Source organism: Theropithecus gelada, chromosome 1, assembly GCF_003255815.1.
Source record: "Theropithecus gelada isolate Dixy chromosome 1, Tgel_1.0, whole genome shotgun sequence".
Lineage (NCBI taxonomy): Eukaryota > Metazoa > Chordata > Mammalia > Primates > Cercopithecidae > Theropithecus > Theropithecus gelada.
The window spans coordinates 155,363,615-155,374,370 of NC_037668.1; the positions used below are offsets into that span (position 1 = coordinate 155,363,615).

At 44.9% G+C, this 10,756-nt stretch overlaps 1 pseudogene; it reads left to right on the forward strand.

The window, feature by feature from the left end:
* Positions 1-8,646: 8,646 nt before the first annotated feature.
* Positions 8,647-10,321, forward strand: LOC112607799 (annotated as a pseudogene).
* Positions 10,322-10,756: the final 435 nt, after the last annotated feature.

Genomic DNA, 10,756 nt, shown 5'->3' on the forward strand with positions numbered 1-10,756 from the left:
TGTGGATCACAAAACCTAAAATATTTACTATCTGGCTCTTGAAAACACAGTTTGCTGCCCTTGTTATAGAGCCCAATGTAGTAAAGATTAAATAAATTATTCTTTCTCTTTCCTTTTCCTCCTTCTTGTTATGGAAGGAGACTAAGAAAAAGAAAAACAAATGAAAAATGAACATGAAAGTTACATTTTTTTTTTTGAGACGGGATCTGGCTCTGTTGCCCAGTCTGGAATGCAGTGGTGCCATCTCAGCTCACTGCAATACCCGCCTCCCTGACTCAAGGAATCCTCTCACCTCAGCCTCCCAAGTAGTTGGGACTACAGGCATGTGCCATCATGCCTGGTTAATCTTTGTGTTTTTGGTAGAGATGGGGTTTCACCATGTTGCCCAGGCTGGTCTCGAACTCCTGGACTGTCTTGAACTCCTGGACTCAAGTGATCCTTCTGCCTCAGCCTCCCAAAGTGCTAGGATTACAGGCATGAGCCTAGCATTGCAGTGAGCGGAGATAATTCGGCCGCGCTCGGCCATAAGTTACTTCAGATTGATTTTATCTAACTTCTTTATGGTTATGAGGAAACTGTAGTCCAACACAGTTCTGTCTCAATCTCCTCATCTGTAAAATAGAGATATTTTGAGTTGTAAATGTGCTAATACAGTCATGTACCACATAAAGAATGATGTTTTGGTCAAGGAAGGGCCACATATATGATGGTGGTCCCATAAGATTATAATGGAGATGAAAAATTCCTATCACTTAGTGACATGGTAGCCTATGTAACATTGTAGCACAATGCATTACTCATGTGCTGGTATAAACAAACCTACTCGTGTAAAAGCATACAATTATATACAATGCATAATAACTGATAATGATAATAAACAACTATGCTACTGGTTTATGTATTTACTATACTATTTATCATTATTTTAGAGTATGCTCCTTGTACTTATTTAAAAATAGCTAACTGTAAAACAGCCTTAGGGAGTTCCTTCAGGAGGTATTACAGAAGAAGGCATTGTTATCGTAGGAGACGACAACTGTTGCCCCCAAAGACCTTCCAATGGGGCCGGCGCGGTGGCTCACGCCTATAATCCTAGCACTTTGGGAGGCCAAGGTGGGTGGATCGCTTGAGCCCAGGAGTTTGAGACCAGCCTGAGCAACATGGTGAGACCCCTGTCTCTACAAACTACACAAAAATAAGGCCAGTGTGGTGGCACAGGCCTGTAGTCCCAGCTACTTGGGAGGTTGAGGTGGGAGGATTGCCTGAGCCCGGGAGGCAGAGGTTGCAGTGAGCCAAAATCGTACCACTGCACTCCAGCCTGGACAACAGAGCAAAACCCTGTCTCAAAACAAACAAACAAACAAAACAAAACAGAAACAAGAACAAGAAACTTTTCAGTTGGACAAAATGTGGACGTGGTTCTCTACATGATGTTCTTGACCCCGTGTAGGTCTAGGCTAATGTGTATGTCTGTGTCTTAGTTTTCAACAAAAAAGTTATATAAAAATGGAAAAAAGCATATAGAATAATGACATAAGGAAAGAAATAGTTTTGTATAGCTGTACAATGTGTGTTTTAAGTTAAGTGTTAATACAAAGGAGTCAAAACGTTTTTTAAATTTTTCAAAGCTTATTAGGTAAAAAAGTTACAGTAAGCTAAGGTTAATTTATTATTGAAGAAAGAAAAATTTATTTATGAATTTATTGCAACCTAGGTGTAGAGAGCTTATAAAGTCTACGGTAGTGCACAATAGTGTCTTAGGCCCTCACATTCACTCACCACTCACTCACTCACTGACTCACCCAGAGCAACTTCCAGTCCTGCAAGCTTCTTTCACAGAGAATGCCCTGTACAGGTCTACCATCTTTTATCTTTTATACTGTATTTTTACTGTACCTTTTCTATGTTTAGATAAGTTTACATACAAAAAAATCTTACCATTGCCTATGGTATTCTAGAACTTACCACTGCCTGTTACAATTGCCTATGGTATTCCGTACAGTAACATTCTGTACAGGTTTGTAGCCTAAGAGAGATAGACTATACCCTGCAGCCTAGGTAGGCTCTACCGTCTAGTTTTGTGCAAGTACACTCTATGATGTTTACACAATGGTGAAATCACCTAACAATGAAATTACCTAATGACACATTTCTCGGAACATATCCCCTTTGTTAAACAATGCAGGACTGTACACATATAAGCAATTAGAACAGTGTCTGGCACAAAGTTTTGCTATTATTCGTATCATCGTTAACTTCTCTTCCTTATGAACATCTGAAAAACCCCTATCTTTTTTGGTTTATATTAACATATACACAATTCATGTCCTTCCCTGCAGAGAACATGAGAGAATGAGGGCAAAGGGGGAATCAAAGTTGGAAAGGCAGAAACAAGCAACCCAAGGTGCCTGCTTGGCACCAAACGACTCCCCAGGTAAGCCCTAGCCGGCCCCCATCCCCACCCCCAGCTGGCCTGTGCTAATAGAATTCAGAAGGTAACACAATCCTCAGGCTCTGAATTCTTAGAGGCTCCTGGCCAGGGGCTATGGGAGCTGGCAGGAGGCCGGGAGGCTGAGGGCTGTGATAAAGATCAAGTGCCCACAGCCCTCTCGTCTCTTCCACCCCACCCGGGGCTGCCTCCTGAAGCCTGGCCTCAGTGCAGGTTTGCAGATTTTCTCTAACTGGCTGTCTGGCTTCCTGGAGAGAAAGTGTTCAAGCCCAGAGAGCCTCAGGAATGAGAGTCTAATCAGACCCATGTGTGGAGAAAACCTCTAGTCCTTTTTCTTAGTTCTTGCTGCTTTTGTCCCCACCTGGGAAAAGACAGTAGCCCAATAGGGGAAGGCCTTTCCTATGGGAGGAAAGCTTGTGGTCAGGGTCCCCCTTCCCGCCCACCCCCAACATTTTCCCCTATGGCTGGGGCTTAGAGCCCAGTCTGTCACCCTGCAGGGGAATGTGGATCCAGACAGGGCTTTTGCTCCTCCACCCACCCCAGGACCAACCACAGTGAAAGTAACCACTGAAACACAAGATAATTGGGACCCCTGGGTGTCAAACAAGAAGGAGGGTAGAAAACACACAGAAGGCAAGAGACATGGTCCTTTTGGAGCCTCAGCCCCTGCCTAAGCTCCCTGTCTGAGGCAAAAACATGAGGCGCCCACAGGACACAAGAGAAATAAGACAGAAACTTTTTTTTTTTTTTTAACTCGGTACCTCAATTGGATGCAAAGGGACAGAAACTTATGATCAAAAATTTTTTGACTCTTACAGGATCCAAATTCCTGGCAAAGCACAAACAACCATGGCAAGAAACTGCCTGGAGTGCCTTCTGCCACCTTGTCACCAAGATCAGCAGTCAGCACTTCTGAATGCGTCTCGTCTACACCATGTGCTATATAGGCACCTCTACATACCGTCCATTCTCATTACTTAGGGTACTTATACCCTACAAAATCACTGCAAACCTCGAACTTCTGGTCAGAACATTTTCATTAACCAATCAATACATAGCCTTGTTTTATGTGTTTCTATGAAGTATGTATCATTAATTAATTAACATTGAACTCACAGCCCACAACACTATCATTTCAGCCTGAACAAAGCTTATCTAACACACTTCTTTTCTCCACAAATCTCAGCACAGTCTTTTTGTGCTTGGAGGAGCAGGAGACACCACTTCAGCACTATGCTTGGGGACCATTTTAAACAGTGAAATCACAAAGAAAAAGCACAAAAAATGCCAAAACCATGGCACTAAATAGACTGCAAAAGGGGCACTTGTTTACAACATGAGGGCTGAAAGAAGAAGGAAGAGCATGCCTTGTCCAGCCTCAGCTGGGAACATGATTCGAATTTCTGCTGCTCTGTGCATGTCTGCAAATGACCCCAAAAACACTGTAAATATTGATTTGAGGGTTACAAATACATTTTAGTGAGTAGACAAATTTGTAAATACAGATGTCACAACTAACAGGACCAACTGTATATTATCCTGTTTATTTCTCCTAGCAATTCTATGTGGTGGGTATTTATTATTATTATTTGTAGAGATAGAGTCTTGCTTTGTCCCCTAGGCTGGTCTCAAACTCCTGGGTTCAAGCAATCCTCCCTCCTCAGCCTCCCAAAGTGCTGGGATTACAGGTGTGAGCTGCCACGTCCAGCCCGTGGTGGGTATTACTATTCCCATTTTAAAGATTAGAAAACTTGGGAGCTGGACACGGTGGCTCATGTCTGCAATCCCAGCTACTCAGGAGGCTGAGCAGAAGGATGCCTTTAGCCTAGGAGTTTGAGGCTGCAGTGAGTCCACCACTGTAGTCTAGCCAAGGTAACACAGTGAGACTCAGTTTCTAAAAAAAAAAAAAAAAAAAAGGTTGGAAAACGGAGGCTCAGAGGGGCTTATGTGATTTGTACAAGGTGGTGTGGCTAACAAGTGGCATTTGTATGTCTCCCACATCAAGCTTAAGACCTTTCACCTGGAGAAGACTCTACCAGAGAAGGTCATCCCGCCTCAGTCAATCTTTTATTCTGTATCTATTTGCCATACATAAATGGACTCGTTCAACTACTACTGTGGGCTGGTGTGTTCTCTTTAACTTATCTGGGGGTGCTTATGGGGATGGGGAACTATATCCCTCTTCCTCTATCTCCAGATTGAACTCAGATTCTTGAGTACAGAGAGGGCTTCTCCTGCTGTTTATTCCCCAGGAGCTCTGCAAGCAGTCTTGAGAAAAGCAGTCCCCATTCCTATCCTGGATTCAGCTACTGCGACAGGCTCACAGGGCCGGTCATCTGGGGCAAGTGTGGGAGGGCACAGGTAGCCTCTGCATCAAGTCATTCAACAGACGCGATATTGGGCCCTTGCTATTTACTTAGTCCAGTATCAAGCTTGCCTCAGGGACACTGTGAAGACATAGGAAACATCTCCACCTGGTCTGCTTTCACATAAGTTACCTGTGGTGTGGGAGATTAAGACACAAACATCACAGGCCAGCCAGAACCATGCATGGTGCAGAGCTGAGCTCAGTGCAGTCTTCAGTGGGTAAGGGCATCCATGAGGGCTGGTGTGGGTCCTTCTTCATGGAGAAGGAGTTTTGTCATGGAACTCAAATAGTGAAAGCGATAGACGGAAGGAAGGAGGGGAGTTCAGGCATAGCTTGCGAGGAGATCAATGTGGCTAGAATCTGGGCTGCAAGCTCAGGATGGAGTTTGGCAGCAATGAAGAAACAATCCAGGAAAGAATTCATGAGGGTGCGGGAGATGACAGAGCTGTTGACTAAGGGTTGGAGGCTGGAACTGCGCTAGGCAGCACATTCTTGGTTACTCCCGAACAATGCTGAGTGGAGCGCAGAAAAACTTGATGCGGGTCCCTTGCCAATCACAGTGGGGCTTCAGCCCCTTCCAGTGCAGCCTGATAATAGGACATGCTACAGAGAAGAGGAAATGCCCTGTCAGGGGTTTTATCTTTATCCTCAGAGCCCCACAGCTGCCTTTACCTCCCCAATCCATTTTTTATACTCTCCTTCTCCAACTGATTCCTCAACCCACCCAATCTGGCTTCTGTTCCTTTTCTTTTCTTTTTCATTTCCTTTGTTTTCTTTTCTTTTCTTTCTTTCTTTTTTCTTTTTCTTTTTTTGGAGACAGGGTCTCACTTGTCATCCAGGCTGGAATGCAGTGGCATGATCTCTGCTCACTATGGCTTCGACCTCTAAGGCTCAAGCTATCCTTCTGCTTCAGCCTCTCAACTAGCTGGGACCACAGGCACACGTCACCACGCCTGGTTAATTTTTTGCTCCTTTTTGCAGCGATGTGGTTTTGCTGTGTTGCCCAGGCTGATCTCAAACACCCAGGCTCAAGCAATCCTCCTGCCTCAGCCTCCCAAAGTGCTGGATTATAGGCATGAGCCATCATGCTTGGTCCCCATTTCTTATAAAAGCCATTTTCATGAAGATCACCATTGACCTTCAAGTGACTATATCCAAGGCACATTTTTTTTTTCCCAGTTTTCAACTAATTGGATAGTTCCCTTCTAGAATGTAACATCATGAAGTCAAGGAATTTTGCATTCATTACTACATTCCCAGAACCTGGAACAGTCTGGCATAAGTGCCTGATAAATACAGTAGGTACCTGATAAATACTCATTGAATAAATGAGTGAACTTTCTTTCCATGGCTTCTGTGACGCCATGCTCTCTGGTTTTCCTTCCACTCCCTGTCTGTGTCTTCTCTGTCTTTTTCGGTAGACTCTTCTTCTTTATCCTGACATGTAAGATGACTCCAAACCTCCATCCGAGGCACTCTCCTCTCTTCATCCATATTGTTTTTCTTTGGGACACCTTATTCGCTACCTTTAAGTAGCATCTGTGGCTCATGGCATTGTCCAAGAATGGCCACACCTATATATTTATCCCATCCCACATACTCTTCTTAAAACGTAACTGACACTTTTCCATCAAGAAGTAGGGTCTAAGTTTCCTCCCCTTGAATCTTCCTGGCTGCTTATGACTTCTTTGGTCAAATGGAAGTGACACTCTATGACTTTGGAGGTTAGGTCGTATGAAGAATTCCGTCTCCACCTGGATCTCTCTCAGGCTTCTTGATTTTAGAAGCAACCCATCCTGTGGTGAGGAAGCCCAGGCCAGGTAGAGAGGCCACATGTGGGTGTTGGCAGCCAGGGACTCCAGTTAAGCCCCCACCCAGCAGCCAACATTAATATCATATAGGCCAGGCATGGTGGCTCATGCCTGTAATCCCAGCACTTTGGGAGGCTGAGGTGGGCAGATCACGAGGTCAGGAGTTCAAGACCAGCCTGGTCAATATGGTGAAACCCCGTCTCCACTAAAAATACAAAATATTAGCTGGGCGTGGTGGTGGGCACTTGTAATCCCAGCTACTTGGGAGGCTGAGGCTGAAGAACCAATCACTTGAACCCGGGAGGTGGAGCTTGCATGAGCCAAGATTGCACCACTGCACTCCAGCCTGGGCGACAGAGCGAGACTCCATCTCAAAAAAAAAAAAAACACACACAAAAAACCAAAAAAAACCATATATTTTATATATATATATATGTAGTTTCAGGTCCCAGCCATTGAGTCTCCCAGCTGAGACCTCAGACACTGTAGAACAAAGTTATCCTCTCCATGCACTGTCCAAAGTCTCAATACAACAAAACCATAAGAGATAATAAATGGCTGTTGTTTGAAGTCACCAAGTGTTGAGGTAATTTGTTACTTGGTGATAGACACCCACTATACCATCTGTATGCCAATATTCTCCAAATTTATATTTCCAACCCAGTCTTCTCCTTTGATCTCTGGATCCATATATACAATTGCCTGCTCAGCATCTCCACTTGGATGTCTCAAAGGAGCTGTGATCTCACCATGATGAAAGCTAAACTCTAATTTTCCCAGAGGTCTGATCCTTTTCCACTGTTTTCTTTCTTAATAAATGGCTCTTCCTTCCAACCATTTTCTGAATCCAGAAATTTAGGAATGTGTCCTTAATACTTTATTTTCCCCACTGGTCCACAAGAAATCCATCAATAAATTTGGTCAATTTTACCTCTTCAATGTCTATCTCCCTCTTTCTGCTTTTTTTTTTTTTTTTTTTTTTTTTTTTTAAGATGGAGTCTTGCTCGGTCACCCAGGCTGGAGTACAGTGGCACGATCTTCGCTCACTACAAGCTCTGCTTCCCAGGTTTGCCATTCTCCTGCCTCAGCCTCCCCAGTAGTTGGGACTACAGGTGCCCACCACAATGCCTGGCTAATTTTTCGTATTTGCAGTAGAGGCAGGGTTTCACCATGTTAGCCAGGATGGTCTCGATCTCCCGACCTTGTGATCCACCCACCTTGGCTTCCTAAAGTGCTGGGATTACAGGTGTGAGCCACCGTGCCTGGCTTCTTTTTTTTTTTTTTTTTTTTTTTTTTAATTGAGAAAAGATCTTGCTCTGTTCCCCAGGCTGGAGTGGAGTGCAGTGGCACAATCTCAGCTCACTGCAACCTTCACCTCCCAGGTTCAAGCAATTCTCCTGCCTCAGCCTCCTGAGTAACTGGGACTATAGGCACACGCCACCACACCCGGCTAATTTTTATATTTTTAGTAGAGACAGGGTTTTGCCATGTTGGCCAGGCTGGTCTCAAACTCCTGGCCTCAAGCAGTCTACCTGCCTTGGCCTCCCGAAATGCTGGGACTACAGGCCTGAGCCACCATGTCCGGCCAAATGTATCTTAAATCTTACAACCTCTCTACATCCCCACCATCGCCGTGATCCAATCCACCATCACAACTCACCTGCCTGAACCCATGTAGTAGTTTCTTACCTTCCCAAATCTAGCCTGCTTCTCTCCACTTTGTTCTTCACACTGCAATCAAAATTATCCTTATTTGGAAATTAGCTGGGCGTGGTGGTGGGTGCCTCTAATCCCTGCTACTCAGGAGGCTGAGGCAAGAGAATCACTTGAACCCAGGAGGTGGAGGCTGTAGTGAGCCGAGATCGCACTATTGCACTCCAGTCTATGTGATAGAGCAAGACTCCATCTCAAAAAAAAAAAAAAAAAGTCCTTTCTGCGCGGTCATGCCAAGCATGATCCTGGAACCTGATCCTGGAACCAGGCTACAGACCCTCAGCTTTGCCCACCACCTCCTGACCATGGACCCCCACAAAGTGAATGAACTTCGGGCCTTTGTGAAAATGTGTAAGCAGGATCCCAGTGTTCTGCACACCAAGGAAATGCGCTTCCTGAGGGAGTGGGTGGAGAGCATGTGGGGTAAAGTTCCACCTGCTACTCAGAAAGCTATATTCGAAGAAAATACCTAGGAAGAAAAACCTGATAGTAAGAAGGTGGAGGAAGACTTAAAGGCAGATGAACCATCAAGTGAGGAAAGTGATCTAGAAATCGATAATGAAGGTGTGATTGAACCAGACACTGATGCCCATCAAGAAATGGGAGATGAAAATGCAGAGATAACAGAGATGATGGATCAGGCAAATGATAAGAAGGTGGCTGCTACTGAGCCCTAAATGATGGTAAACTGCAGAAAGCCACTGACTTATTCACAGATGCCATCAGGCTGAATCCTTGCTCGGCCATTTTGTAGGCCAAGAGGGCCAGTGTCTTTGTCAAATTACAGAAGCCAAATGCTACCATCCGAGAGTGTGACAGAGCCATCAAAATAAATCCTGATTCAGCTCAGCCTGACAAGTGGCGAGAGAAAGCACACAGACTTCTTTTCTTTTCTTTCTTTCTTTTTTTTTTTTTTTTTTTTTTGAGAGGGAATCTCGCTCTGTTACCCAGGTTGGAGTGCAGTGGCACAATCTTGGCTCACTGCAAGCTCCGCCTCCTGGTTCACGCCATTGTCTTGCCTCAGCCTCCTGAGTAGCTGGGACTACAGGCGCCCGCCACCATGCCCGGCTAATTTTTTGTATTTTTAGTGGAGACGGGGTTTCACTGTGTTAGCCAGGATGGTCTCAATCTCCTGACCTTGTGATCCGCCCGCCTTAGCCTCCCAAAGTGCTAGGATTACAGGTGTGAGCCACCGCACCTGGCCGGGAAGCACACAGACTTCTAGGCCACTGGGAAGAAGCAGCCCATGATTTTGCCCTTGCCTGTAAATTGGATTATAATGAAGATGCTAGTGCAATGCTAAAAGAAGTTCAACCTAGGGCACAGACAATTGCCGAACATTGGAGAAAGTATGAGCGAAAATGGAAAGAGCGAGAGATCAAAGAAAGAATAGAAAGAGCTAAGAAGGCTCGAGAAGAGCATGAGAGAGCCCAGAGGGAGGAAGAAGCCAGACGACAGTCAGGAGCTCAGTGTGGCTCTTTTCCAGGTGGTTTTCCTGGGGGAATGCCTGGTCATTTTCCCGGAGCAATGCCTGGAATGGGAGGGGGCATGCCTGGAATGGCCAGAATGCCTGGACTCAATGAAATTCTTGGTGATCCAGAGGTTCTTGCAGCCATGCAGGATCCAGAAGTTATGGTGGCCTTCCAGGATGTGGCTCAGCATCCAGCAAATATGTCACAATACCAGAGCAACCCAAAGGTTACGAATCTTATCCGTAAATTGTCAGCCAAATATGGAGGTCAAGCATAATGCCCTTCTGATAAATAAAGCCCTTGCTGAAGGGAAAGCAACCTAGATCACCTTATGGATGTCTCAGTAATACAAACCAGTGTACCTCTGACCTTCTCATCAAGAGAGCCGGGATGCTTTGAAGATAATCCCTACCCCTCTCCCCCAAATGCAGCTGAAGCATTTTACAGTGGTTTGCCATTAGGGTATTCATTCAGATAATGTTTTCCTACTAGGAATTACAAACTTTAAACACTTAAAAAAAAAAAGATCTTTGTTTGGGACACTTGAATGAATTTTCCTTGCTCTTAAGACCAAGACAAAAATCCTTAACATGAGCAAACTCTATGAGATTCGGCCCTTGCCTAACCTCTCAAAATCCCTGCTGTCCTCCCCTGGATTTCTGCTCTGCACTCCACTGTGACTGTTCCTGGATTGCACTGAGCTCCTCCCCACAGAGGGATGTGCACACATGGTCACTATTCTCGGGAAATCTCCTCTGTCCCCTGTCTTTTACCAAGCTAATTTTCATACATTCTTCAGATCTTAGCTCAACCAAGGAAACTCTTCCTGACTCTCCCTCACCTTCTTTGTAAGGTCTTCTGTAATATGCTGTCACTGCTCCATGTGCTTTTAAATCTCAGCCTATCTCTGTCTTTAATTGCACATCATCCATGAGACTATTTG